Raw genomic sequence first — 24,476 nt, forward strand, 5'->3', positions numbered from 1 at the left:
AATAAAACATCCTTTCCATGATTTTTCAGACAATTACTGGATCCTTCTAGGGGTTTTAAAAGGAGACTGCACTAGTGCAGCAGCACCACCAGGGAAGTTAGGGATCATGGTAACAGCCATTTGGGTTTTATTTTGTTGAAATATTTTCTTGCAACTAAGAAACGTATCCATTTCTCTCCCTTTATACAGTAACATTATTTTCCCTTGAGAAGAATTCTTAGTGTTGGCTCAGTGACCAGATATAGTTACACATTAATTCTTCAGAAGTTTCTTAAAACTGTAGGAAACAGGTGAAAAAACAAAATGCCTTGAACTTTAAACTTGAGCTCAGTCTGTTTGAATGAAATGAATTTTAAGGTCACTCTTCACTCAATGCTAACTTTCAAGAAGGACCAACATGCCAGAAAGGACTCTTGGGACTGCATCCTGTTGGTTCTTTGATGCTTTCATTTTGTTACTTGCTATTTTCTTTATGGCACAGACAAGGGCTTCCTGCTTGGGCCGACCCCTTTCCAACCTTGCTGAATCCCTCAGAAAAGTTTATGGCAAAACACCTTTCTTACATTAACCACAGAGGCACCAGTGAAATGGTGGTTCCTTTGAAATTAAGAGGTTATGGTCTCCTCTCAGCAGTTGTTCTCTCAAACTATGAAGTGCTGGTTTGTGAAAACAAACAACAGCATTATAGTAACCAATGCCATGTTGGACACTACTGGGGAGTACCCGAAACACTGCACCACCCTATTTTACAGATTCCTTTTCACTCCAGCATTAGATATGTTAGCATACCTCAACCTAAGCATTACTATCTTGAAGATATTTACAACTAGCAACTATAGCTAAAATGTCCCCTCCGACTGTCAGGAATCAAAATGTTGTGAAAGTTCCTAGCACTAATTCATTAGCATTGTTGTAAAAATCAGCAACGTTTTTGTCACATTCACTTTGATGATGTACAGAAACTTCACTGCAATTTTTTTTTTCAGATATTGCAAAATATGATTCTGTTCATCCCAAAAGTTAACAGCATACGAAAGAATACGAAAGTGTCTGAACAATCTTCAGGGAAGGTCACCAAACAAAAGAAATGTCCATCTTGTGCTCCTGCAAAATAAACGTGCCAGAATAACCAGCCCAGAATCTGATTGCCACTCCAGGACCTCAGGCTTCAGTTTTTATATACAGATGTGTCTGTCTTACAGGTATAAGTGCTAGGGCGTTGTTTCACTTTCAGAAGGAAAAAAGGTAGTGGGGGTTTAAAGCCAAATCAGCATTGAAGAAAAACAGAGAAAGTAACTTTGCACAGAGTACCACACCTTCTTTGTGCCCAGTGCAGGCACAAACACTGCTATGTATATTTGCATGCAGCAGAGCATGCCACACATCCCACATTGGTTCAAAGTAAGTACCCATACCCGGTAAAGGCAGAATACAGGCATTTTTAAACCTAGAACAGAGCTTTTGCAGCCAGGTCAGCACATTAATTTACATACCAATTCCCAGAATATTTCCAGTTATCGTGTAGAAATGTTAGCACTTAGTACAAAGCAAGTGTAAAGATGATTTGAGTATGACTCAAAAAAAGGGAAGGAGAGAGAAATGGAAAGGATAATAGGGAGCACAACAGACTGCAAGTTTCAGGGCTTGTCTACATGGTGCATTAGTCCACCCTAGAGGGGTCTAAATTCCAGTGCACACTGGTGTGACACACTAAATGACCCAAGTGGACCCTGCTGCTAAGCACTAAATGTTCCCTAGTGCACATTAATGTCCAATTTCAAATGGCACTACATTAATACAAATTAGGGAATTTTTAGTGTGCACCAGCAGGGTCTACATGGGCCAGATAGTATGTGACACACTAGTGTACAGTAGAATTTATATCCCTTGAGTGCAAACTAATGCACCAGGTAAAAAAGCCCTCAAATGCAGCATTAAAAGAGAAGATGACAACCATTTTGTAGCACTTCATAAAAGATAGGAGAAATGGCCAGGTCACTGCACAGCAAAGTTCTACACCTCTCTCTCCAAGAAGTTGAAACAGCTCTCCTAGAATGTGCTCTTAGCCTGGAAGAAAGTTTTAACAGCCTTCCCATAAGACTGAACACCAACTGATTACCCCACCAAGAGACGGTTGCTTCGGATGCCTTTATGCCTTTGTTCTTGCCAACATAAAAGATGAACAAAGCATTTGATTGCCCGAGAGACTTTGTTCTGTCTCAGGTAAAATTCAACAACTCTTGCAAGCGTTCAGGTGATACCATCTTAAATCCTTAGTATGAGGTTGGTTGGGTCAGATGCAATGTGATGTCCTGATTTAACAGTTAGAAACAACTTTAGAAAGAATTCTGTACTTGTTCCTAAAACTATTTTGTCAAGAACTGTAGAAATAGTTTCTTGATTGACAAGGTATTCTCAGTGAACCATCTTGCAGAGATGATTGTCACAAAGAACCATAGGCCCAAAAGGCTGCTCTATTAAATGTTTCAGAAATAAATTCAGCTTTCAGCTGGTGCTGGGTAGTTTGAGAGGCTGGCAGAGTTTCACCACTGCTTTTACGATTCTAGAAATGTGGATATGGAATGCCAAACTCTCTCTTCTAGAAGTCTCTAGAACACCAGCAGAGCCACATGAAAGTACTGAGGCCTTGATGAATCTGTCAGAAAGAAACCATCAGCAGGCCTTGACTGGAACTTTTGCACTGAGATCATGTTCAGCACTCCTGAAACTGAAGACGTACCTTACCGCAGTAGGTCCTACATTCTGGACCAACAAAATCAGATGCTCAGAGTAGCCACATTAAATTAAAGTTAATTTCTGTTTTCCAGGCTACCAATAAGAACTTGCCTGGATCTTGGCAGCATACTGGTAACCCCATCATGCAATCTTTGATGAGGATCAATCACTATGGAAGATAGACTGACAAGCCCTCTGGAGAGGAGAACCAAGGCTTGTGGTGCTACACAAAGCTCATTATCCTTGATTTTCCTGGTCACCAGAGCTCAAATGGAAAAAAAGGATGTGTGAGATGCTTCCTACATGATGCTTCTTACATGAGGTGGAATTGCTGGCAAGGAATGGTGTAAGGCTCATTTCATCAACAGCCAGAAGGGGAGCTCAAGAGGGATGCAAACGCTTTAGATTTAAAAGGAAACTTCCCTAGGAGTGCTGGTAATGGGGTCAGTTTCTGCCTCTTATGCCATGGAGATTGGGGGAGTTATGTAGAAAGAGGTGGATGCTTGCTCCTTTATGCAAGGCTTTATCCACTCTTTATAAAAATCAAGAAACTCTTCCCCGGGCCCTGAGCCTACAAAATTAGCCAACATTGGTAATATCAAAAAGGCTTCATATCTGCTGCAGTGGGCCCTTTGTCTCCAACTGCCTCCTCATGCTGAGCTGGCTTGGTTATTGTTTCTGCAGCTATGTCAGGATCCTAGTTCCCCCCCCCCTTCCCCCTCCCCGTGAGAGATCCAAAGGATCCCAGCACTGCATTTGGTATCTCCTAACTCATCTCCTCAAATCCCCAATTGTCCCAGTTTATGGACCTCTGCTGGTTCCCACTTCCTTTACATTCCTTGTGATTAACTTGCAAGATGCTTCTGTGCTAATAAGTAGCAAGGTGATCTTGAGGGTGAAGGGCCAGTCCTAAGAATTCAGACCAGCTCCAAGTAAAACACGACGTCTTTGATCCTTTACTCTCACAGTACTGCTTACTGGTGATGCCTATCTTTTCCAGTAACTCACCCACCTAGTCATACACTCATGTCGATATTGCATAGGACCAAGTACATCTGCTCTTCCTCTCCTCTTCCCAAGATACCAGAGGCCACACATTAACATCAGTCCAAGTAGCAGCAAGTTTGTAATATAGTCTCATCTAAGACATGTTGGCAATAGAATCTTTTTGGGTCCAAGCTGAGGATGAAATACACCACTGTGAAAATAGTATGCAACTGAGCTCCTGGGTGTTTGCAGCACTACTTGTATAGGTAAGAAACTTCCAGCAAACTCAACTCCCATGCAGTGGAATGCAGAAAGCAGACCAGAGAGCTCACCTACACAGCGATGGTAGTAGGAGCCCTATTTGCACCATGCCTACAATTCCCCTCTACACTGGTTCTGCTCCACTGGAGACTGAAACAATGAGGACTATAAAATAAATAGTTTTTCTTAAAGCAAGCTGCATCCAAATGATGCCTGTAACATTTAACTCTTGTGTTTGGACGCAAGATGTGTAAAATTTATCCAGTGCAAGCAAGGTCTATTAGCTACCGATTTAGATAGACAGCAATTAATCCATCCACAAATGAGATGGTTTTCTTTGCAACCGTAGGGATAGAAACACTATTTTTGTTTTGAATGAAAGTTTACACTGTGCAAAATTTTAATTTGCTAGAGGTCTGATTAATTTATTAAGCACACTGGACCTGGCCCACAAAATAGGTGTTTCACATTCTGAAAAGGGGGGGATACACCTCACATTGGACAAGGGCAGGAAGAGTTTAATGGTCTGTTCTAGACGCAGGTGCTGAAGCCAGCTCCGCAGCACCTGGCAACACTATTAAGCCTTATGGGAGTGACTGCCAGCTCACGGGCATAAAAAGGAAAGCAATGTGCTTCACAAAACAGCTGCTTTGACCAAGGGCTCTTGGCTCTTAGGCACAGAAGACCTAAGGAGTGGGCTGAGCAGCTGTGAGCCAGGAACCGGAGGAGCAGCCAAGCCCGGGAGGAGCAGTGGATTGAACATTGTTCACTGACTGAATTGTAAAAAGAAAAGTAGTACCAATAGCATGAAGAGGGATAGTTTTGATCCTAGTCAGGGTGTGTGGCCTATATCTGAGAGCAGATAAGCACTCATGGCCATCCATACCAAAAACATAATTTTACAAAGGTCAGCAGGGACCCTAAGAAACGGGAAACAAAGTACAATTTTGATTTAGATTTTACAACTACATTATTAAGCACATAAAATAACCTGAACATAAAAAATTATACTGTTTTGGACTCGAGAAATGATCAAAATTAAAGATAATTATTCACTTTACAAAATATACACAACTGTCTAAATGGATTACATAGTCCAACAACTTAGTGGAAAAGGACTTTACTCCCATAATCAACCTACACTGAACGCTGATGCAATTAAGTATACAAATTGCTGAGACAGCCCTCCCGTCCCTAAGTAGATTATGATATAAACTTTAATAGAATTTGCTCTATATTTGACAGCAATTATCTAGGGATACTTATGAGCCTTTATTAATGTTACACCAGCATCTTCAGGCAAACATTTACTTATTGGTGCTAATTAACTGGAGAAAGAGAAAGCAAAATAGTACAAGGCAGCAGATCCTCCATTTAGGTGTCTGCCACTTTAGGCAGTGCAAAATTTAGACCCTCAAAAACCCCACTCAGCTGCTACCCCAAGTAGGTGCCTAAATTTATAGGCACTTAACTTTCCACTAATAAAGTCTGCCAGGTGCCTAAAAATCTGCTAGTGATCATATGCAGATGCCTACGTCCTGATGCCAAGTGCCTATTTTATAGTGGGATCCTCAACCGAGGATCCCACCTGTGGGACGCAATCAGGTGGGCATTCTCAGAGGCCACCTAACAGACTGGACCTCACACAAAAGAGAGGAGGTGGTGGTGATTCCTTCATAAACCTCAGCCTGGTAGTTAAGAGTACTCACCTGGGCTCTGGGAGACCCAAATTCCAGTTCCTTTTCCAATGACTATTTAATTATTTATACAAAGTGGAACAGATTCAACAGGAGGGATAGAGGCCCATCCCAGTATACCCCATAGTCCAGTGGTTAGGGCACTCTCGTGAGAGGTGGAAGATATGAGTTTATGTCAAGCAAAGGGGGGATTTGAACCTCTGTTTCCCACATCCTGGGGTGTGTTCCAACCATTGAGCTAAAGATTATAAAAGGGGCACCACCACTGTTTTTTGTTTATTTGTGTGTGGCAGAAATAGGCCTAGACACCTAACTGCCAGAGAGCATTCAAGCCAGTGCATTCCAGGCAAAGAGAAGTGCCTCCCTTTGACCCAGCATTTCTTAAGGGCTAGCTAAGGCAGCTTCCCACTCAGCATGTTGGCTTTTGTGGATCCCATTCTCAGGCACCTAACATTCCCTATGTATTTTTAGGGCCCTATCAAATTCACGGTCCATTTTGGTCAATTTCACAGCCACCGGATTTAAAAAATTGTAAATTTCATAATTTCAGCTATTTAAATCTGAAATTTCCTGGTGTTATAATTGTACGGGTCCTGACCCAAAAAAAGTTGGGGGAGGGTCACAAGGTTATTGTAGGGCGCTTTGCAGTACAGCTACCCTTACTTCTGCACCACTGCTGGCAGCACACTGCCTTCAGAGCTGGGCAGCTGGAGAGCGGCAGCTGCTGGCTGGGAGCCCAGCTCTGAAGGCAGAGCCGCCACTAGCAGCAGTACAGAATTAAGGATGGCCTGGTAGGGTACTGTCACCCTTACTCTGTGCTGCTGTCTGCAAAGCTGCGCCCTCAGTCAGCAGCCACCACTCTCCAGCCACCCAGCTTTGAAAGCAGCAGCTCAGAAGTAAGGGTGGCATGGTATGATATTGCCACTCTTCCTTCTGCTCTGCTGCCAGCAGGGCGCTGCCTTCAGAGCTGAGTGCCTAGCCAACAGCCACCACTCTCCGGCCGCCCAGCTCTGAAGTCAATGCAGAAGGGTGGCAATACCGTGACCTCCCTAAAATACCCTTGCGATCCCCCTGCAACTGCCTTTTGGGTCAGGACCCCCAATTTGAGAAACGCTGGTCTCCCCCGTGAAATCTGTATATTATAGGGTAAAAGCATGCAAAGGCCAGATTTCACAATCCATGACACGTTTTTCAGGGCCATGAATTTGGTAGGGCCCTATGTATTGTATAGGAACCATGGCTTTCTAATTCAGGGCTGTGGATTCCATTAGGTTGCAGGGTACCTAGAGTTAGGTGTTGCATAATAAGCCTAAATCCCCTTTGTGGATTTGGCCCAATGTAACTAGTGAGCTACTGAGCTAAATTCAATTGTAAATTGAAAAACAGGCATAAAATTCAAGATATGGGGAAAACAGAAACAGCACAAAATATTAAGTCATTACAAAAAGAAAAATATTTTTCTTTTTGTATTTATCAAAAAATAATACTTAGTCCTGCCATGAGTGCAGGGGACTGGACTAGAAGACCTCTTAAGGTCCTACGATTCTACAGCAAAATAAGTAATTCCAGCAAAAAGACAGGAAATGTCCACTTTTGATTCTCTGCATTTTGACATTTGTTAAAAAATGGATTGCTAAAAATATTAGTGAAACAGTTTGTCATGTCACAATTCAATATTTACTTCAGTATAACTGTCAAATACAAAAATGCATGTTTCTGAATATGGAATGCATTACATTTTTTCCTTTCAACACCTGGTGTCACCAGAATAACACAGTACATTTCTATAAATGCTCTGCACTTGTATATGCCTTGATTTTAAAACAGCTAGTACTTAAAAATAAAAACAATAAAAGCAAAACTGCTCCATGGAAAATTAAGAGGAATCATGCATGAGCATGACTTTAGTCGCTAACAGGCCACATCATCATACAATTGTCCTTGGTAGGTCATTTAGCAATGAACTCTACATGTCTAAAAGTTTCCAAGTGTCTTTGTTAGGGTCTTACTGACGTTAAGAAAAGCTGAAAGCAATGAGAAACAATTTGTCAAAACCTCCTATTTTGATTAGGGCTAAATCCTGGTCCCATTAAAGGTAAAAGAAGCTTTACTCCTGACTCCAGCTAAACCAAAATTTGACCTATAGTGATCAATCCTTGCTTTCTAAGTATGTGCCAGTTATGACTTTTCTACCTAATCTGTGGCTATATAAGTCAGGTCACTTGAAAGATCTGTTAAGAATATAGAGGTGGGAGTATTTTTCTGCTTCTCAGGAGTTCCTATGTCTTCAAAACAATAATTCTACAGCTCAGAATTCCAAAGAGCCCAACTTTCCTTAACTACTTTCCACAAAGCAAATTGACAAGCCTGACAGAAAGGCAGAACTGGTGACCCTGTATTTCATTAACTAAAAAGGGTGAAGCTAGTAAACACATGTACTTTTTATATTACTTTAATGGGTACAAGAGGTTGAAATCTTTCCCAGGTTTCACTGCTCATTTCAAAACCCAAACTGAAGTCTGGCAGGCAATTAGACCATAAAATGGTATAATCAGCTTGAGTAGCCAGAAAACAGAAACCATTTTTTAAATAGCTTTTGAAAGAGGCCACTGCAAATGCCCATAACTTTGAAAAGAAATTTCATAAAAATATTTACTGTGTATAAATTTATATTGAAGACTGGAGACATTGAGCTTATTTTAGAGCTCCAAAAGAGATCCCCCCCCCTCTTTTAAAAGAAAATACCATACAAGAAAATCAAAAAGCTACAATAAAAGACATTGTCAAGATACTTTTCAACTCACTGTTTATAACAAGGTATACATTCAAACTGTTTCTCTCCTTATTTTTTTCTCTATTATGCATATACTGGCTTATTATTGCAGGTTTCTTCATGAATGGTGAGCTACTGATGGCTTTGCTTTTATATCCATCTTTTATAACTTTCAAACATTGGTTTTGAAGTGTGAGGAGGTAGAGATATACACAGGGTTATATGGACTTTACAAGAGTTTTTTTTGAAAAATTAAAATATTCTTAGATTCATTGATTTTAAGGCCAGAAGGACATTTAACCCAACAATCACTGAAAAAAGTTCCTTTCTGTAAAAGATTGTGGATCTTTAACGAATGTTTGGAGGCACTGGACACCCCATCATCTCAGGCATTGGCACCCTGACAACAGGATTATCTGGCTACGTAGACTCCCTCCTCAGGCCCTAAGCTACCAGCACTCCTAGCTATCTTCGAGACACCACTGACTTCCTGAGGAAACTACAATCCGTTGGTGATCTTCCAGAAAACACCATCCTGGCCACTATGGATCTAGAAGCCCGCTACACCAACATTCCACACAAAGATGGACTACAAGCCGTCAGGAACAGTATCCCCGATAATGTCACGGCAAACCTGGTGACTGAACTTTGTAACTTTGTCCTCACCCACAACTATTTCACATTTGGGAACAATGTATACCTTCAAGTCAGCGGCTCTGCTATCGGTACCCGCATGACCCCACAGTATGCCAACATTTTTATGGCTGACTTAGAGCAACAACACTTCCTCAGCTCTCTTCCCCTAACGCCCCTACACTACTTGCACCACATTGATGACATCTTCATCATCTGGACCCATGGAAAAGAAGCCCTTGAAGAATTCCACCATGATTTCAACAATTTCCATCCCACCATCAACCTCAGCCTGGACCAGTCCACACAAGAGATCCACTTCCTGGACACTACAGTGCTAATAATGTATGGTCACATAAACACCACCATATACCGGAAACCTACTGACCGCTATACTTACTTACATGTCCCCAGCTTTCATCCAGACACCACAAAATCCATTGTCTACAGCCAAGCTCTAAGATATAACCGCATTTGCTCCAACCCCTCAGACAGAGACAAACATCTACAAGATCTCTATCAAGCGTTCTTACAACTACAATACCCACCTGCTGAAGTGAAGAAACAGACTGACAGAGCCAGAAGAGTACCCAGAAGTCACCTACTACAGGACAGGCCCAACAAAGAAAGTAACAAAACGCCACTAGCCATCACCTTCAGCCCCCAACTAAAACCTCTCCAGCGCATCATCAAGGATCTACAACCTATCCTGAAGGACGATCCTTCACTCTCACAGACCTTGGGAGACAGGCCAGTCCTTGCTTACAGACAGCCCCCCAAACTGAAGCAAATACTCACCAGCAACCACACATCACACAGCAAAAACACTCACCCAGGAACCTATCCTTGCAACAAAGCCCGTTGCCAACTGTATCCACATATCTATTCAGGGGACACCATCATAGGGACTAATCACATCAGCCACACCATCAGAGGCTCGTTCACCTGCACATCCACCAATGTGATATATGCCATCATGTGCCAGCAATGCCCCTCTGCCATGTACATTGGCCAAACCGGACAGTCTCTCCGTAAAAGAATAAATGGACACAATCAGATGTCAAGAATTATAACATTTAAAAACCAGTGGGAGAACACTTCAATCTCCCTGGTCACTCGATTACAGACCTAAAAGTGGCAATACTACAACTTCAAAAAACAGACTCCAATGAGAAACTGCTGAATTGGAATTAATTTGCAAACTGGACACCATTACATTAGGCTTGAATAAAGACTAGGAGTGGATGGGTCATTACACAAAGTAAAACTATTTCCCCATGCTTATTTTTTCCCCTTACTGTTACTCACACCTTCTTGTCAACTGTTGGAAATGGGCCATCCTGATTATCACTACAAAAGGTTTTTTGTTTGTTTTTTGCCCTCTCCTGCTGATAATAGCTCACCTTAACTGATCACTCTCGTTATGGTGGGTATGGCAACACCCATTTTTTCATGTTCTCTGTGTATATATCTGCCTACTGTATTTTCCACCACACGCATCCGATGAAGTGGGTTTTAGCCCATGAAAGCTTATGCTCAAATAAATTTGTAGTTTCTAAGGTGCACAAGTACACCTCGTTCTTTTTACATCAGACTGTGCACCTCAAAACTGGTCGGATGCTGGCTACAGATAGGAGACCAGAATTAGGGCCTAAGGAGGAGGAAAAGCATGCAAACTCAACCTCAAATATTCTCATCAAGCAACACAACCTGACAGAGGGCAGGAATGGAAAAGAACAGCAGGTGTGCACCTCAGAGCTCAATGCGGTAAAAAGCAGTAATGGACAGCAAAAAGTCAGCAGGCTGAGCCTGAATAAAAGGGGTGCCGAGTCTTTAACAAAAGAGCTTTCCCCACCAATTGATTGAGTTAAACAGGTGTTTTAAAAACTCAAACTTTTGAAGAGTATACACTGGATTGTTTGCTAACTCATTTAGGAAGGTTTTCCATTCATGATTTGTTTAATATCTTAAATTTACTTGCTCTCCAGTCCATCTACAGTCGCCCAAAAAAGAAAGTCAACAAGACCTGAATTTCTAATGTGAAAAACAAAAGGTAGTTTTTTTTTCTTTTAGAGAAATTAAAATTGTCAGAGGCACAAACCTATTTTCCTTCACAGATCACTTTTTTGTTTTTTGTTGAAGTCAGTTTTGATGCTCTTTGGACAGATATGAAAGAGATATGAGGTCCCCTGGATAGTCCTTGGAAACAAAGGTCTGTCCAGTGTTGGCTGGGCTGGATAAAACTGTACAACTTTGGTGGGAGAAGGTCAAGGGATGAAATCCTGACCCCACTGAAGTCAATGGGGCCAGGATTTCACTTGAGGAGTCTTTCTGGGTAGAAGGCACAGACAGAAGAATGTCAGTGGAGGGGTGCTGTTAATCTGATTTAAACCAGTCGTCTCATCTAAACACTCAACAGGAGGTGAGAGAATTGTACCCTCTGGCACTCCACATCAACAAGCCCTTGCAATAAGTGTTCAAAGTTACCTTACATGTCCTCTCAAAAGAGAGGAGCAGAGCAATTCAAGCTCAATTCTGTCTTTCCCTTCCAGGGTTCACAGAGCAATCCACACCCCTATCTAGTCCACTGTATCAAAGACAGCTGTAGAGCTAAAACAACAATTTGGATATTTTATATTTTTGTCCAAAGCCATAAGCAGACAATCAATTAACCAATCACAATCTGTGCCATATACTGGCTTAAAAATAGAACCTTTGCAACTGTTCCCACATCAAATTAGTCCAGAATACCGACTGAATGGAAAACATTGAAATAAAAATTATTGGCTTTAGGTTCATTCTTCTCTGGGAACATTTCTAATCATGGTATTATTATTTTTGTTTACTTGTAAAAATGCACTTATTCATTTCTCTTTCCAAATACACATTCTTTTATTCTAGTGCTTAGTTTCTTGCAAGTTGTTCCTTTTGAAGTTCAGTTATATATTAACTGACCCATTAACCCCCATTCCTCCTTCCTTCCCCCAATCTTCTGAACTTTATCTTCCTATACACAATTTTACTGATGTTCCAGTTTTCCTTTCTTTTCTTCTCATTAAGCTATACAGTCCCCACAGCATAAAAAACATCCTGCACAAAAATATTTTTATTTTAACACACCATTTTTTGTTTTCACCTTGTGATTATGATGGCTAAAAGATTTCAGACCACCACATGCTTTTGGTTTTAAATAATCTTGTTGATACGTATTAATGAGGGACTTCCAATATATAGATTTCTATCTGATTTCAGTGTGTATTTTATTGGCTTTGCTGATAGCAGCCTTGTCAACTAGATTACACTGATGTAGAACAGTGGTGAAAGACTAATAGAGGAAATCTGTACCTATAGAGGTTTTTCCCAAGCGGTTGATGTGATAACTGTAGACAAGACATGCACTATTTTTCTAGACCTGCAGCAAATTTAGGCCCCAATCCTACACAAATACAATTGTAACTTTCTTCACATATGTAGTCACATTCAGATGAATGGAACTACTCACATGAGGACAGTTATACATGTGCACGGGTATAAGCAAGAGTAGGGCCACAACAAACAGAACAATGTAGGTCAACAAAGGTTTCCTAGGCAGACAGTTAAATAAATGATTATATTGTTGCATCTCAGACAATATGCTACACAAATTGCATCAGCAGCAGTTCTCCCCACAAACCAGAAATAATTAGAAGTTCAGATCCAAGAACAGCTGCCCAACTAAATACTAAATTCTGTGCATGCTGCTCATACCGCTGTGTTTCTACAGATAACACAAGAACAAAATTACTGGGGAGTTTATGCCTCGTAAGAGATAAAATCATTAAGCTTAAGAATGTCTTCTCTGTAGTCCCTGAAAATATTTATGAACACTTTTTTCCATTCTGCAGGATGATGCCAGCAGAACAACTTGAACACATTAACATAGAATTACCATTACCTAAAGACTCCAGCTGATAATGTGGTTTTAAAAGAACCAACAAAAGCTGTGGGGAAAAATAGATTTTTAAAAACAGAAATAAACAGGTTAATTTCTAATCTCCAAAACAAAAAGCTATACCTGAGAAATAGTTGGTGAAGCCAGTAATCTATGAACCAGCATCCTGATATCTAACAATCAGATACATGATACACCTAGGACTCCTATGTTAAAAATTAAACTACAAAAAGTATTAAACTACTATGACAAAATTGAAATGATCACTGTGTAGGTGAACAAGTATTAATTTTCTTAGATCACATTTTATCATTAGTATTTTACTGTTGTGGAAATGTGCCTGCTGTGGAGACAGTTAAGTCTGGATCATAACTGGGTTTTCAGATAAAACAAAACAAGCTGTGAATGGTATATACTGTAGTCACAACAGAGTCCCACAGTAAGAAAGATGGGACAATATCAGCATTAACATGCTCAGAACATGCTGTCCATTGCCCTTCATCCATTTGTATTCTTTGGGAAAACAATGCATTATTCTTTTGTTGAGCATATATTATGCCACGAATCTTTACAGTCCTATATAAATAACAATCATACAACCAAGAAGTCTGTCTTCTTTGGATCTGAAGCCACCCAAAAAAAACCCCAAAACCAACTCTCTCTCAAGCCTCAGGAAAGTGTAACAGAAATAAAAATAGAGAACTCTGTCAGACTCTGGGGTGCAATCCAGACCAGTGAGAGGTTGTGTCACCACCTGCCCTGTAACCCTGGGTGCCTTACAATGCTTTGCTGTTGTAGCTCCCAACTTGGGCCACTCACAGACAGCCTACCAGTATGCAGGTCACGCTGTTAGCGTCTGTGTATAGCTGTAGCTTTGGTCTGGCAGCAGATCCACGAAGCCTGTCAGCAACATATAGGCGAGTCGCATCATACGTGCATTTAACTTACGCGAATTCAACTATACGCACTCAGCAAAAAACAGAAAAGAAAAAGAAAAACAACAAGCTACCTGTAAATAGTGCGGGCGATTTCGCCAACCATGCCACTCAATGAGCGTATGCCCTGGAGTGAGCGTGAGATGTGAATCTGCTGTTCCCTCAGTCGGTCTCAGGTCCCACGTGCCTCTCATAGTGTGAGCATCTCGCCTCGCTGAGTGTGATTCCAGTGTTTAAAGATACTGTACGTATTTTTCATACAACATGGCCCCTAAACACAAGCCAACTACTTCATCTGGTGCTCAGCCGAAAAAAGAGCAATCTGTTCCAACTCGGGAGGGAAAACTGGCTGTGTTGGACTTATTAAGAGACGGTATGTTGGTCTCCAATGTGGCACGTAAATATGGCCACAACAAATCTAGCATCTGTGCCATCAAGATTCGAGACAGAGAAATTCGTCAAGCCATGGCATCAAGTGCTCCAATAACTGCTAATGTGACGAGCCAGGTTTGTGATAAGACTTTAGTGAAGACTGAAAAGGCATTAAACTTATGGCTGGAAGACATGAACCATAAACGTGTGCCTATCGATGGCAACACGTTGCGAGAAAAAGCTCTTAGCCTCTACGCGCTGTTCAAACCTCCCGCCAAAAAGGGACAGACTTCTGATAAGAGGGAATTCAAAGCCAGCCAAGGTTGGCTTAACAGTTTTAGGAACCGCTTCAACCTCAAAAACATGCAGACTACTGGTGAAGTTGCATCTGCCAATGAAGAATGATTTAATTTCTGAATACGGTCCCTCTATGGAATGAAGCCTCAAAATCACATGTAGTATTATGGACAATTTGAGACCATATCAAGAAATGTTTGAGCAACTCAAGAGAAAACAGCGACAGCTGCCTATCACCATGTTTTTCACGGAAAAACAACCAGCAGCAGATGAACCTATGCAATCAACTTCTCGAGCTGAATCAGAGCCAACCACTTCATCTATGACCTGCTCTCCACCCCCAAGCTCTCTGTCACCTCCATCTCCTGGATCAACATCAAGCCCTGACACCCCCCTGTAATTAAAAATACAATATGGTAAAATTATATTTTGCATACATACTGTAAATTACAGTATACATTATATATTCATACATATTACTGTACAGGGTTGTATACATAAAACCATATACAGTATACTGTACTTTATGGGCGATTTAAAGGATTTTCAAGGGTAATTTTGACTAGACGTGATTTTAGCCTTACGCGCTGACTTTAGAACCTAACCCCCACGTAAGATGCGACTCCACTGTACCTGTCACACTCTGGCTTCCACCAGCTTTGGTTACTACTTGCAGGGTGATTCTAGCACACTCCCAGGCCTGAATTTTTCCCCCAAAACGAGTTCTGCCCTTTCCTGGGCAGTTCAGACATTAAAGGTCTGTTGTCTCTGTAAAGGGTCAATATTTAACAGCCTGCTAATTTAACTGGAGTTACCAAACAGATCAGTTTAAATGTACCACTGCATTGGTTTAGATTAAAAAAATAAAACAAGTTTATTTAAACTACAAAGAGCTAGGATTTTAAGTGAATTCAAGTATCAAGTCAGAAGTGGATACAAGACAAATAAAGATAAGTTTTATCTGCTATGAAGCATTTTAACAAGCTAGACTTGGTTCAAGATAAAGTCCTTACCACAGGTTCCCAGCAACACAGATGACCAAATTCTCAGCTCAGGATCTCCCCCGAAGTCAAAGGACTGGTTCCTTTGTCTTCTTAGGAGAAAGAGAGAGATAGCTTGTGGGTTTCTGCCCTTTTCTTTTATAGTCCAGTTAACCTTTGAAGTGTATGCTTCTGAGGGTTATCCCACAAAGCAAAGTTTATTCAAATAGTAGAGAAGGTGACACTAAGGGCAGTCTTCACTAGCAACATTTCCTAGGACACCTGGTCCCCCCTTCACTTCTCCATGAGCAATATTTTTTCTTGATCCCTCCTTAGGTCAGCTTAGTCCCCTCACCCAATTGTTGCTGATTACAACTCTATCCTTGCCTCAGCTCTCTGATTTTTCCACCCACACATCCAGATACAAAGATCAGCTCCCTGAGCTCAAGCCCTACTGCCAGCATAAACCTGAGCTCACTGATGGGCTCCAGTCCAACCAAGTTTCTGTCATCAATCATTCATAGGCAGTGGCAAATTACCATATGTCCCAATAGGGTTCCGGCCAATTGGGGGGTCCCGCAGGAGTGGCTGGAACTCTAGCCATGCCCCCTGCTCCTCCTCTCTCCCCCTCTTCATCCCTGCCTCCAGCCCATCCAGAGAAGCTTGTGGTGAGCAATTCCCACTGCCCCACCCAGGCAGACTCAGCAGAGCTGGCTGAGTACCGCTCACCCAAGCCCCACGCTGAGCTGATCCGAGGCCACCTGTGCCAGACAAAAGCCCCCTCCCCCCCCAATGCTCAACCGAGGGCCCCCACCACCCGGCCTGGAATGAAGGGGCCCCTCCTGTGCGGGGCTGGAGCAAGCCCCCCTCTCTCCCTCCTTCCTTCTCCCCCCCCAGTGTGGAACTACTCTGACCCCTTTCACTCTTCCTCTCCCCGGTGTGGAGCTGCTCTAAGCACCTCTCCCTTTCCCCCTCCTCCGTGTGGTGCTGAGCTCCTTCAAACCCCTCTCTCCCCCCCCAAACAGAGACGGCCCTCTCCCATCCCCCGTGTGGGTCTGAGCTCCCCCAAACTCCTCTCTTCTCCCCCCTGCACAGAGATGGCCCTCCCCTTCCCCATGTGGGGCTGGCCCAAGCCATTCGCTGAAGCCCCCTCCTACCTCATGCAGGGCTGGCCCAAACCCCACCACTCCCCCACCCCCGCAAGCTCCTTTTGCGCAAAACTAAGCATTTATCCCGTTTGCTCTTGCCAACTGGAGATCAGTTGGCAAGAGCAACTGGGACAAATGCTCAGTTTTGCCAAAAATGTTGGTACGTCTGGGGCCAAAATGGGATGTATGGTCATCCTAGGCCAGGGGTCCCCAAACTTTTTCAATCACGCCCCTCCCCCTCTTAGCCGGTCCATGCCCTCCCACTCCCCAGGAGCCAGGGCCCACAGTCGGGGGCTGTGAGTGGTGGTGCGGGCAGGAGCAGAGCCACAGCTGGGGCTGGGGCCAGAGCGGAGCTGGGGGTAGGGATGGGCCCTGCCACACCCCTCCCCCACCCCTGAATGTTCCTCCATGCCCCCCTAGGGGTATGTGACCCCCAGTTTGGGGACCACTGTCCTAGGCTGTGGTAAGAGCTGCCCAGGGAGCCCGGGCAGCTGTGGGAAGCCCCAGACCCTGCACCTGCCTTGGGCAGGGGGCCAGAGTGCCCGAGAACAGCCCCCAGCCCTTGTCCCTGCCCCCTCAGGAAACGCCACCCAGGGCGGGTGGAGGGTCCAGGACTCCCCGGACAGCTCTTACCATGGTCTGGCTTCTGGCCAGGCCAAGAGGCAGGGCCCTGGGGGAAAGGGAAGGAGCAGGGGGCAGAACCCCATGGTGGAGGGATGTGGGGGGGGCAGATGTTCTTTGTGCCAAGGGCCCCAATATATCTGAATCCGCTTCTGTTCATAGGATGTCTGTTATTCTTGTTATCACCTCCATCTTCTTCATACTTTTTCTTCCATCTTTTTCCAATGAACAGAGTGAAGAGTTTATAGTATTTTCAGTCTTCAAATGGAAAATCATAAAAGAACCTACTGCCTCATTACTAGGTAACTTCTACTCACTCCAGCTCAGCTGGGGGTGGAAGGATCTAGCCACTCGAAAGCAGTTAGTCTAACATTGCCACTAGAGGGCTCCATAATCCATGGAGTACAAGAAAAGGAAACAACATTTGAGGTAAGAAGAGTTCAATCGCAGAACAGAGCTAGTGGCTGTGTGAAAACAGGAACTGCAGGCCAGTGGCAATAGCATGGGAGCTGACTGCGGAGGAAAGGCCAAATAGGAAGAGGGCCAGCACTAGCTGCAGCAGGATCATGGTGTGTAGGGGTCGCAATGAGGGGACCTTATACCGTTTTAATAGACTGCCTCTAGTCTAAGGGCTGAGTTAGAAACCGTTGGATTAATTAATTTTCTTGCAGCTGTTGAAGTAGTTGTGTAGGGTATTTGTCCTACTAATCCTTTGTTACATCGCCACAATCTGTGTGTTAATAGGAACCCACGGAGGACTAGAACCTGTAGAACTAAGCATTTGGAGTGCCTAAAGCAGTGGTGGGCAACCTGCGGGCCGCATGCGGCCCATCAGGGTAATCTGATTGCAGGCTGCAAGACACTTTGCTGACATTGACCGTCCGCAGGCATGGCTCCCAGCAACTCCCAGTGGCCGTGGTTCGCCATTCCCAGCCAATGAGAGCTATGGGAAGCAGCGGCTATAAAAATAGCTAAAGAAAAAAATAATATTTTAAATATATCACAGAAAGGAAACCTGAGAATCCATATTTTTCAGAAAAACTCCAATATTCAGAAAGTAATACCAACACTCAGAAGGAAGATACTGAAGGCCGAGATATGTACACAGGAGCAGCTAACTTAGCTCCATAGTAAACATACATAACTACAATGTGCATGCCTCATTCTCAGTACAAAGAAAAGGAGTACTTGTGGCACCTTAGAGACTAACAAATTTATCTGAGCATAAGCTTTCGTGACCTACAGCTCACTTCATCGGATGCATGCAGTGGAAAATACATGGGTAAATAGTTTTACTTTGTGTAATGACACATCCACTCCCAGTCCTTATTCAAGCCTAATTTAATGGTGTCCAGTTTGCAAATTAATTCCAATGCAGCAGTCTCTTGTTGGAGTCTGTTTTTGAAGTTTTTTTGTTATAATATTGTGACTTTTAGATCTGTAATCGAGTGACCAGAGAGATTGAAGTGTTCTCCGACTGGTTTTTGAATGTTGTAATTCTTGACGTCTGATTTGTGTCCATTTATTCTTTTACGTAGAGATGATCCGGTTTGGCCAATGTACATGGCAGAGTACAGTTCATATTGAATGAGGAAGGGTGTCGTAGGTCCCTACCCTAGCCTTCACTGCACAGTAAGATATACACTGAAGCCAGCTATGCTCCAAAGTTTTCAGACTAGGGTGCCTAAAGTTAGGCTCTCAAAATTAACATTTATGTCACCAAATAAATGGTTTGATTTGCAGAGGAAAGAGTGCTAATTGGATTTGTGGGTGCCCATCACCTCTGAAAAAAAAATCAGACCACTTATTTAGGTGGCTAATATGAATTTAAGAGGCACCCAAATCTGAAAATTTTGGTCTATGTATTTTAATAATTTGTAACACATTGAGAGTTACACATTGAGAGAATTCGAGTTACTTTTCTATAAATGCGCACACTTACAAGATAAGGTACTCTATCCTAGGAAGCAGAAACTCTGAAAAAAAGATTTGGTGGAAAATCAGCTCAACATGAGCTTCTACTGTGACACACAGAGAGCTAATCTAATCCTGGGTTGCATAAATAAGGGAATCCTGAGTAGGAGTAAACAGGTTATTTTTATTTGTATTTGGCACTGGTGGGACCATTGCTGGAATACTGTGTCCAGTTCTTGAATTGTGGGCACCTGAAGGATGTTGATAGACTGAGGAGGGTTCAGAGAATAGCCACAAGAATGATTAAAGGCTTAGAAAACATGCCTTATAGTGAGTGAGCTCTTGGCGTCTATCTATTTAGCTTAACAAAGAGAAGAGTAAGGTGTGACTTGATTCCAGTCTATAGTATCCACATGCGGAACAAACATTTAAGAACCATCTCTTCTATCTAGCAGAGAAAGATACAACACAATCCAATGGCTGGAAACTGAAGCTAGCCATGTTCAGACTGGAAATAAAGCATAATGATTATTTTTTTTAATGGTGAGAGTAATTAACCACTGAAACAATTTACCCAGAATCATAGTGGAGTCTCCATCATTGACAGTTTTTAAATTAAGATTGGATGTTTTTCTAAATAATATTCTCTAGTAATTATTTTAGAGAAGTTCTGTGGCCTATGTTCTACAGGAGGTCAGACTAAATTATCACAATTGTCCCTTCTGGCTTATGGGATACATGAAATCCAGAAGGAAACTGGACATTCAGGAGCTGATAAGAGAGCATGAAACCTTTCAACTTCCCTTCAGCTCACTGGTTCAAATCCAGCACAGGTCAGAGTAACTGAAAGTCGTTACCACCAGTTTGCAGTTAGGTGGCCTGCATGTGTCAAACTGGTCTCTGGTTCCTTCAGAAGGGGTGCCAGAATCTGAGCTACCCTTCCAATCCCAGAGGTGTTTGTTCCATATCCAAACTGAGAAACACTGGCAGGGCAGCACTGAGTTTTGTCAACTCTAGTTATATTCCTAAATCCAGTGTGATAAAGTACTTTGTCTTGGAAACTTGTTGGAGTATAGATATATAGTACTTAAACAAGAAGTTTAAGAGGATGCTTGAGCAGAGATGAACTGGAGCAACTCTATACATTATCTTGAAATATTTAGTTCTAAGCTCAGATATTTGCTGTACCTCAAGGGGTGAAACTTGCCAAGCCAATTAACAGTGATTCCAGGTTGCTCATGAAACTGTATGGTTTTCTTTTCACTTTGATGGCTGTTTTACACAGCTTCAAGCCAGAAAACACTGCAATTCAAACAAGATTCTACATTTAGGCTTTACAGCAGGAGTTCTGAAGTCCTTTTCTGCCATTTCCAAGCAGAAAGGACATTCAACACCCAATTCAGTAAGCAAAGCTTCTTACTAACAACTTAGCCCGGAGGCCCCTGCTCTCTAAATCATAAAGCTTTCTTGAACCTCAGAAAGCTCCTGCTTCAAAAGTAATATTGAACATAAAACTGAATGCAAGAGCAATAGCCTAGTTTCTATTGCGAGAATCTTTATGAATCTCCATTGTGCACCCTGCATTGAACTTGGAGGGAGGAGCACAGGTTGCAGGAGAGAAGAGTTTGGAGAAGGCATCAGGAAGCCAGTCAGTGTACATGTGGCTGGAATGTCAGCTGCAGTTGCAACATCTCTGTAAGTAGTTCTCTTAATAAAGAGCCAGTTTAATTTTAGAAACATGGAGTCCTTGTGTTATTACCCAGCATGTGGTATACGAAACATGATGGAAGCAGTCACTCTAGCAAAACCCACAGCAAGGAAGAGAGTGTAATTAGCAGGCAAACAAAGCAGCATCTAGAAACAAAACAAACAGGCAGCATGAAGGGACTCCGACCACTGGGAATGCTGGATTTCCACAGAAAAGAAGTCTTGCACAAGTATAAAGCAGCAGACTCAAGAACTGAGTTTGCATACAGAGCTGCCCTTGGGGGATAAAGATGGAAATATAAAGGTAAAGCTTTTTAAATATCTCACTGGGGAAAAAAAATTCAAGAAGTGAGAAACACACTTTAGCCAGGAATAATGCTCGAAACACTGGAACAAACTGATAAAAGTATTTGAGTACTGTGTAGGGCTGCCAATTTTCATTGGACGCATTCCTGGAGATATAATCACATGACATAATCTTTAATTAAAGATTAATCTTTAATTCCTGGAGACTCCAGGCCAATCCTGGAGGATTGGCAACTCTAGTACTGTGACCCCAGACAGATGGAGATTGTATGGAGAAATTGTTTAGTTTTTTTAACTGAAAACCAAGAAACAGAAGAGGGAATAGATACTTACATTACAGAGCTGAGAACTCTGGCATCCACCTGTAACTTTGGAGACATTAAAGATTCCCTAATTAAAGAAAGAATCATTTGTGGAACACTAGATTCCAGTTTACAAGAGAGATTGTTGAGAGAAACAGATCTAACCCTAGAGAATGAGCTATTTAAGTTAAAGGACAATGTTGGCACCAGAGCAAATGGTTGTAAAGTGGCCATAAACAAATTCAGACTGGAAATCAGAAGGTTTCTAACCATCAGAGAGGTGAGGCTCTGGAACACCCTCCAAATTTTAAGAGACAGATGGAGAACTTTATGAGTACAATTATATGATGGCCTTGCTTGTGATGGATGGGGGCAAGGCTCAACAGCCATGCAACTCCCTTGCTGTTTATATCTTCTGTTCCTAAAGCTCATGCTTCAGGATTTCAACTGGCCATTGGCAGAAGTCAGGAAGGGATATTTTCCCCCAGTGAATTCTAGTTTTTTTGCGGCTTTTTAAATCACCTTCCTCTGAAGCATCAGGGATGGCTACAACTAGTGACAGGACATTGGGCAGGGTGGGCCAGGATCTGAGGTACACCAAGCATTCTCTCTCTCAGGTGTCAGCTCACATTCTCATAGTCATTGCCATACATGGGGTCCGGAAGGAATTTTCCCCCTGGGGTCAGGTTGGCAGGGACCCTGACAATTTTTCACCTTCCTCTGCATCATGCAGATGTGGGTCACTTGTGATTATCTAGGTCAGCGGTTCTCAAACTGTGGGTCATGACCCCTTTTTAATGGGGTCACCAGGGCTGGCATTAGACCTGCTTGGGCCTGGGGCTGAAGCACAAGCCCCACCGCCCGAGGCCAAAGCGAAAGCCCAAGGGCTTCAGCCCTTGGCGCCGGGCCTCAGGTTACAGTCCCCTGCCTGGGGCTGAAGCCCTTGGGCTTCAGCTTTGGCCCCCCTGCCTGGGACAGTAGGCTCAGGCTTTGGCCCTTCCACCTGGGGCTGCAGGTGGGCTCAGTCTTTGGTCCCTCCTCCTGGGATCATGTAACTTTTGTTGTCAGAAGGGGGTGCGGTACAATGAAGTTTAAGAACCCTTGATCTAGTTGTACCTCATTTAATCATTTCCCTGACATTGCAGGGGCCTTGAACACTGGTGCACCTCGGTCCTTTCCATTCTTTACCTGTGTCACGTAACAGCATAGTCTCCTGTGGATCTCATTTCCGTTCTTGTGTTTAGCATGCAGACGCTAGCAGTGTTGGTGACCAGCGATATACAGGATGTCAAACTAATTGACCTACTGGTCCCTTCTGCCTTAAAAACCTCTATGAATGTCCCCAGAAAGGATCAAAACTGTAACAGCCACTAGTGCATAACAAAGTACACAGGCTCAGGCTAAAGGAACTCAGGAAGCACGACAGTTATGGATCAACCAAGAATGAAGCCATCCTGGTTCAGTACATATATTGTGGAAAGCAACACAAAAAGGCAGAAAGAAAAACGTTCAGTTGAACAGGACAAGAAACAAAACCACTTCATGTTCCAATGCCATAGCTTCCCTAGGAACTAAAAACCACCAGTGCATGCAGTCACTGAGGATGTAGAGAGTTCCAATGAAGAGGAGGATATCTGCACGTTGACTTTAGCAGATTCAAAGATTCTCATTGTCTGCCAGCTGTTCTACTGCCATATTTGCAACTGCGCTATTATACAAATGATCAATTTAATGCTAGCCAAATTATGGAGCAAGCTGCAATGTAAACCCAGCAACATGGATAAACAACAATATTAGAGTGCAGAAAAGTGACCAAGTGCTGGTGATGTACAATAAAACCATTCTGAGACCAATGGGCCTGTCAATAAGAAACCCATGAAACAAGAATCATCATCATTTGTATTTTATGGCAATTGATACAGAAATACCATCCACTGCTGGACAGAGGGCAGTGCAAGCCATGAATCTGATCACAGTACACCACCAGAATATCCTCAATATAAGAAAAAGAGGTGGTCACGGTGGCTCCTGCCCATCATTCTAACAGAATCTAAGGACATATTTCAAGGAGATGGACACCGGAAGATCATGCTGAAGTCAGAAATAGACCTCCATATGTAGCCCAGGAGATTATCAAAACAAAAAGTTCCCTGGACCCACTGAAGAAGTGACTGGCCAGCCTGCCAAGAAGAGGCATCATTACAGCCACTGAAATGAGAGCAAAGTGGCTCAGAAGCCTCATAGCGGTGAGAAAACGTCCAGGTAAATTCCAAAACCACTGAACAATGCATTGAAAAGAGTCACTACCCATTACCAGCAATTGAGGACATACCTTCACACTTCAGGGTGCAATTTGGACCAGTGAAGAGTTGTGTCACCACCTTCCCTGTAACCCTTGGTGCCTGAAATGCCGTGGCTGACCTTCCCTCAGTCAGGACCTTCCACAGAAGTACAAGATGCTGGCTTCCTTTGTCTTCCTAGGTGAAAAATCTTTGCCGAGGCAGGTCTCTCACCTATAATCAGTTCCCAGAGACTTCAATTCCCTTCCCTCCCACCACTTTGCCCCTTGGTTGAAGGACCCATCTTTCTAAGCTTCCAAGAGCTCGGCCCATTGTGTCTATCTAGTGATGAATGACAAAATGGCTTCTTTCCATGCTTATATACCCTGAGGGTCAATAACCTTGTTTCAAGAGGCAGGATGACTTCATGCTGTTCTTTCCTTCCTGAGGTCTTCCCATCCCCCCCGAGGTCTTCCCATCCCCCTGAGGATCTGAATGTAAATGGGGCTTCCACTGTTTTTGATCATACTTTGCTTAATTTCATTGGAGACAGGTGAGACGGTCACTCCTGGCTAGGAGAGACCTGCTTTTCCCCTT

The 24,476-nt window shown here is 42.9% G+C and overlaps 1 protein-coding gene across 2 annotated transcripts in view; it reads right to left on the minus strand.

Moving 5' to 3' along the window:
- GGACT (gamma-glutamylamine cyclotransferase) overlaps positions 1-24,476 on the minus strand; it is a 36,219-nt gene that overhangs the window by 6,040 nt on the left and 5,703 nt on the right. Inside the window, exon 1 of one of the 2 annotated variants that reach the window (XM_084616706.1) lies at positions 15,636-16,086. The exons of the other annotated variant lie outside the window; for it this stretch is intronic. The gene's annotated coding sequence lies outside the window, so the exon portion shown is untranslated. Of the gene's footprint in view, positions 1-15,635; positions 16,087-24,476 lie in introns of those variants that run through there. 2 annotated transcript variants of the gene reach the window in all.

Source organism: Lepidochelys olivacea, assembly GCF_965140295.1.
Source record: "Lepidochelys olivacea isolate rLepOli2 genome assembly, chromosome: 1".
NCBI classification, from domain to species: Eukaryota; Metazoa; Chordata; order Testudines; family Cheloniidae; genus Lepidochelys; species Lepidochelys olivacea.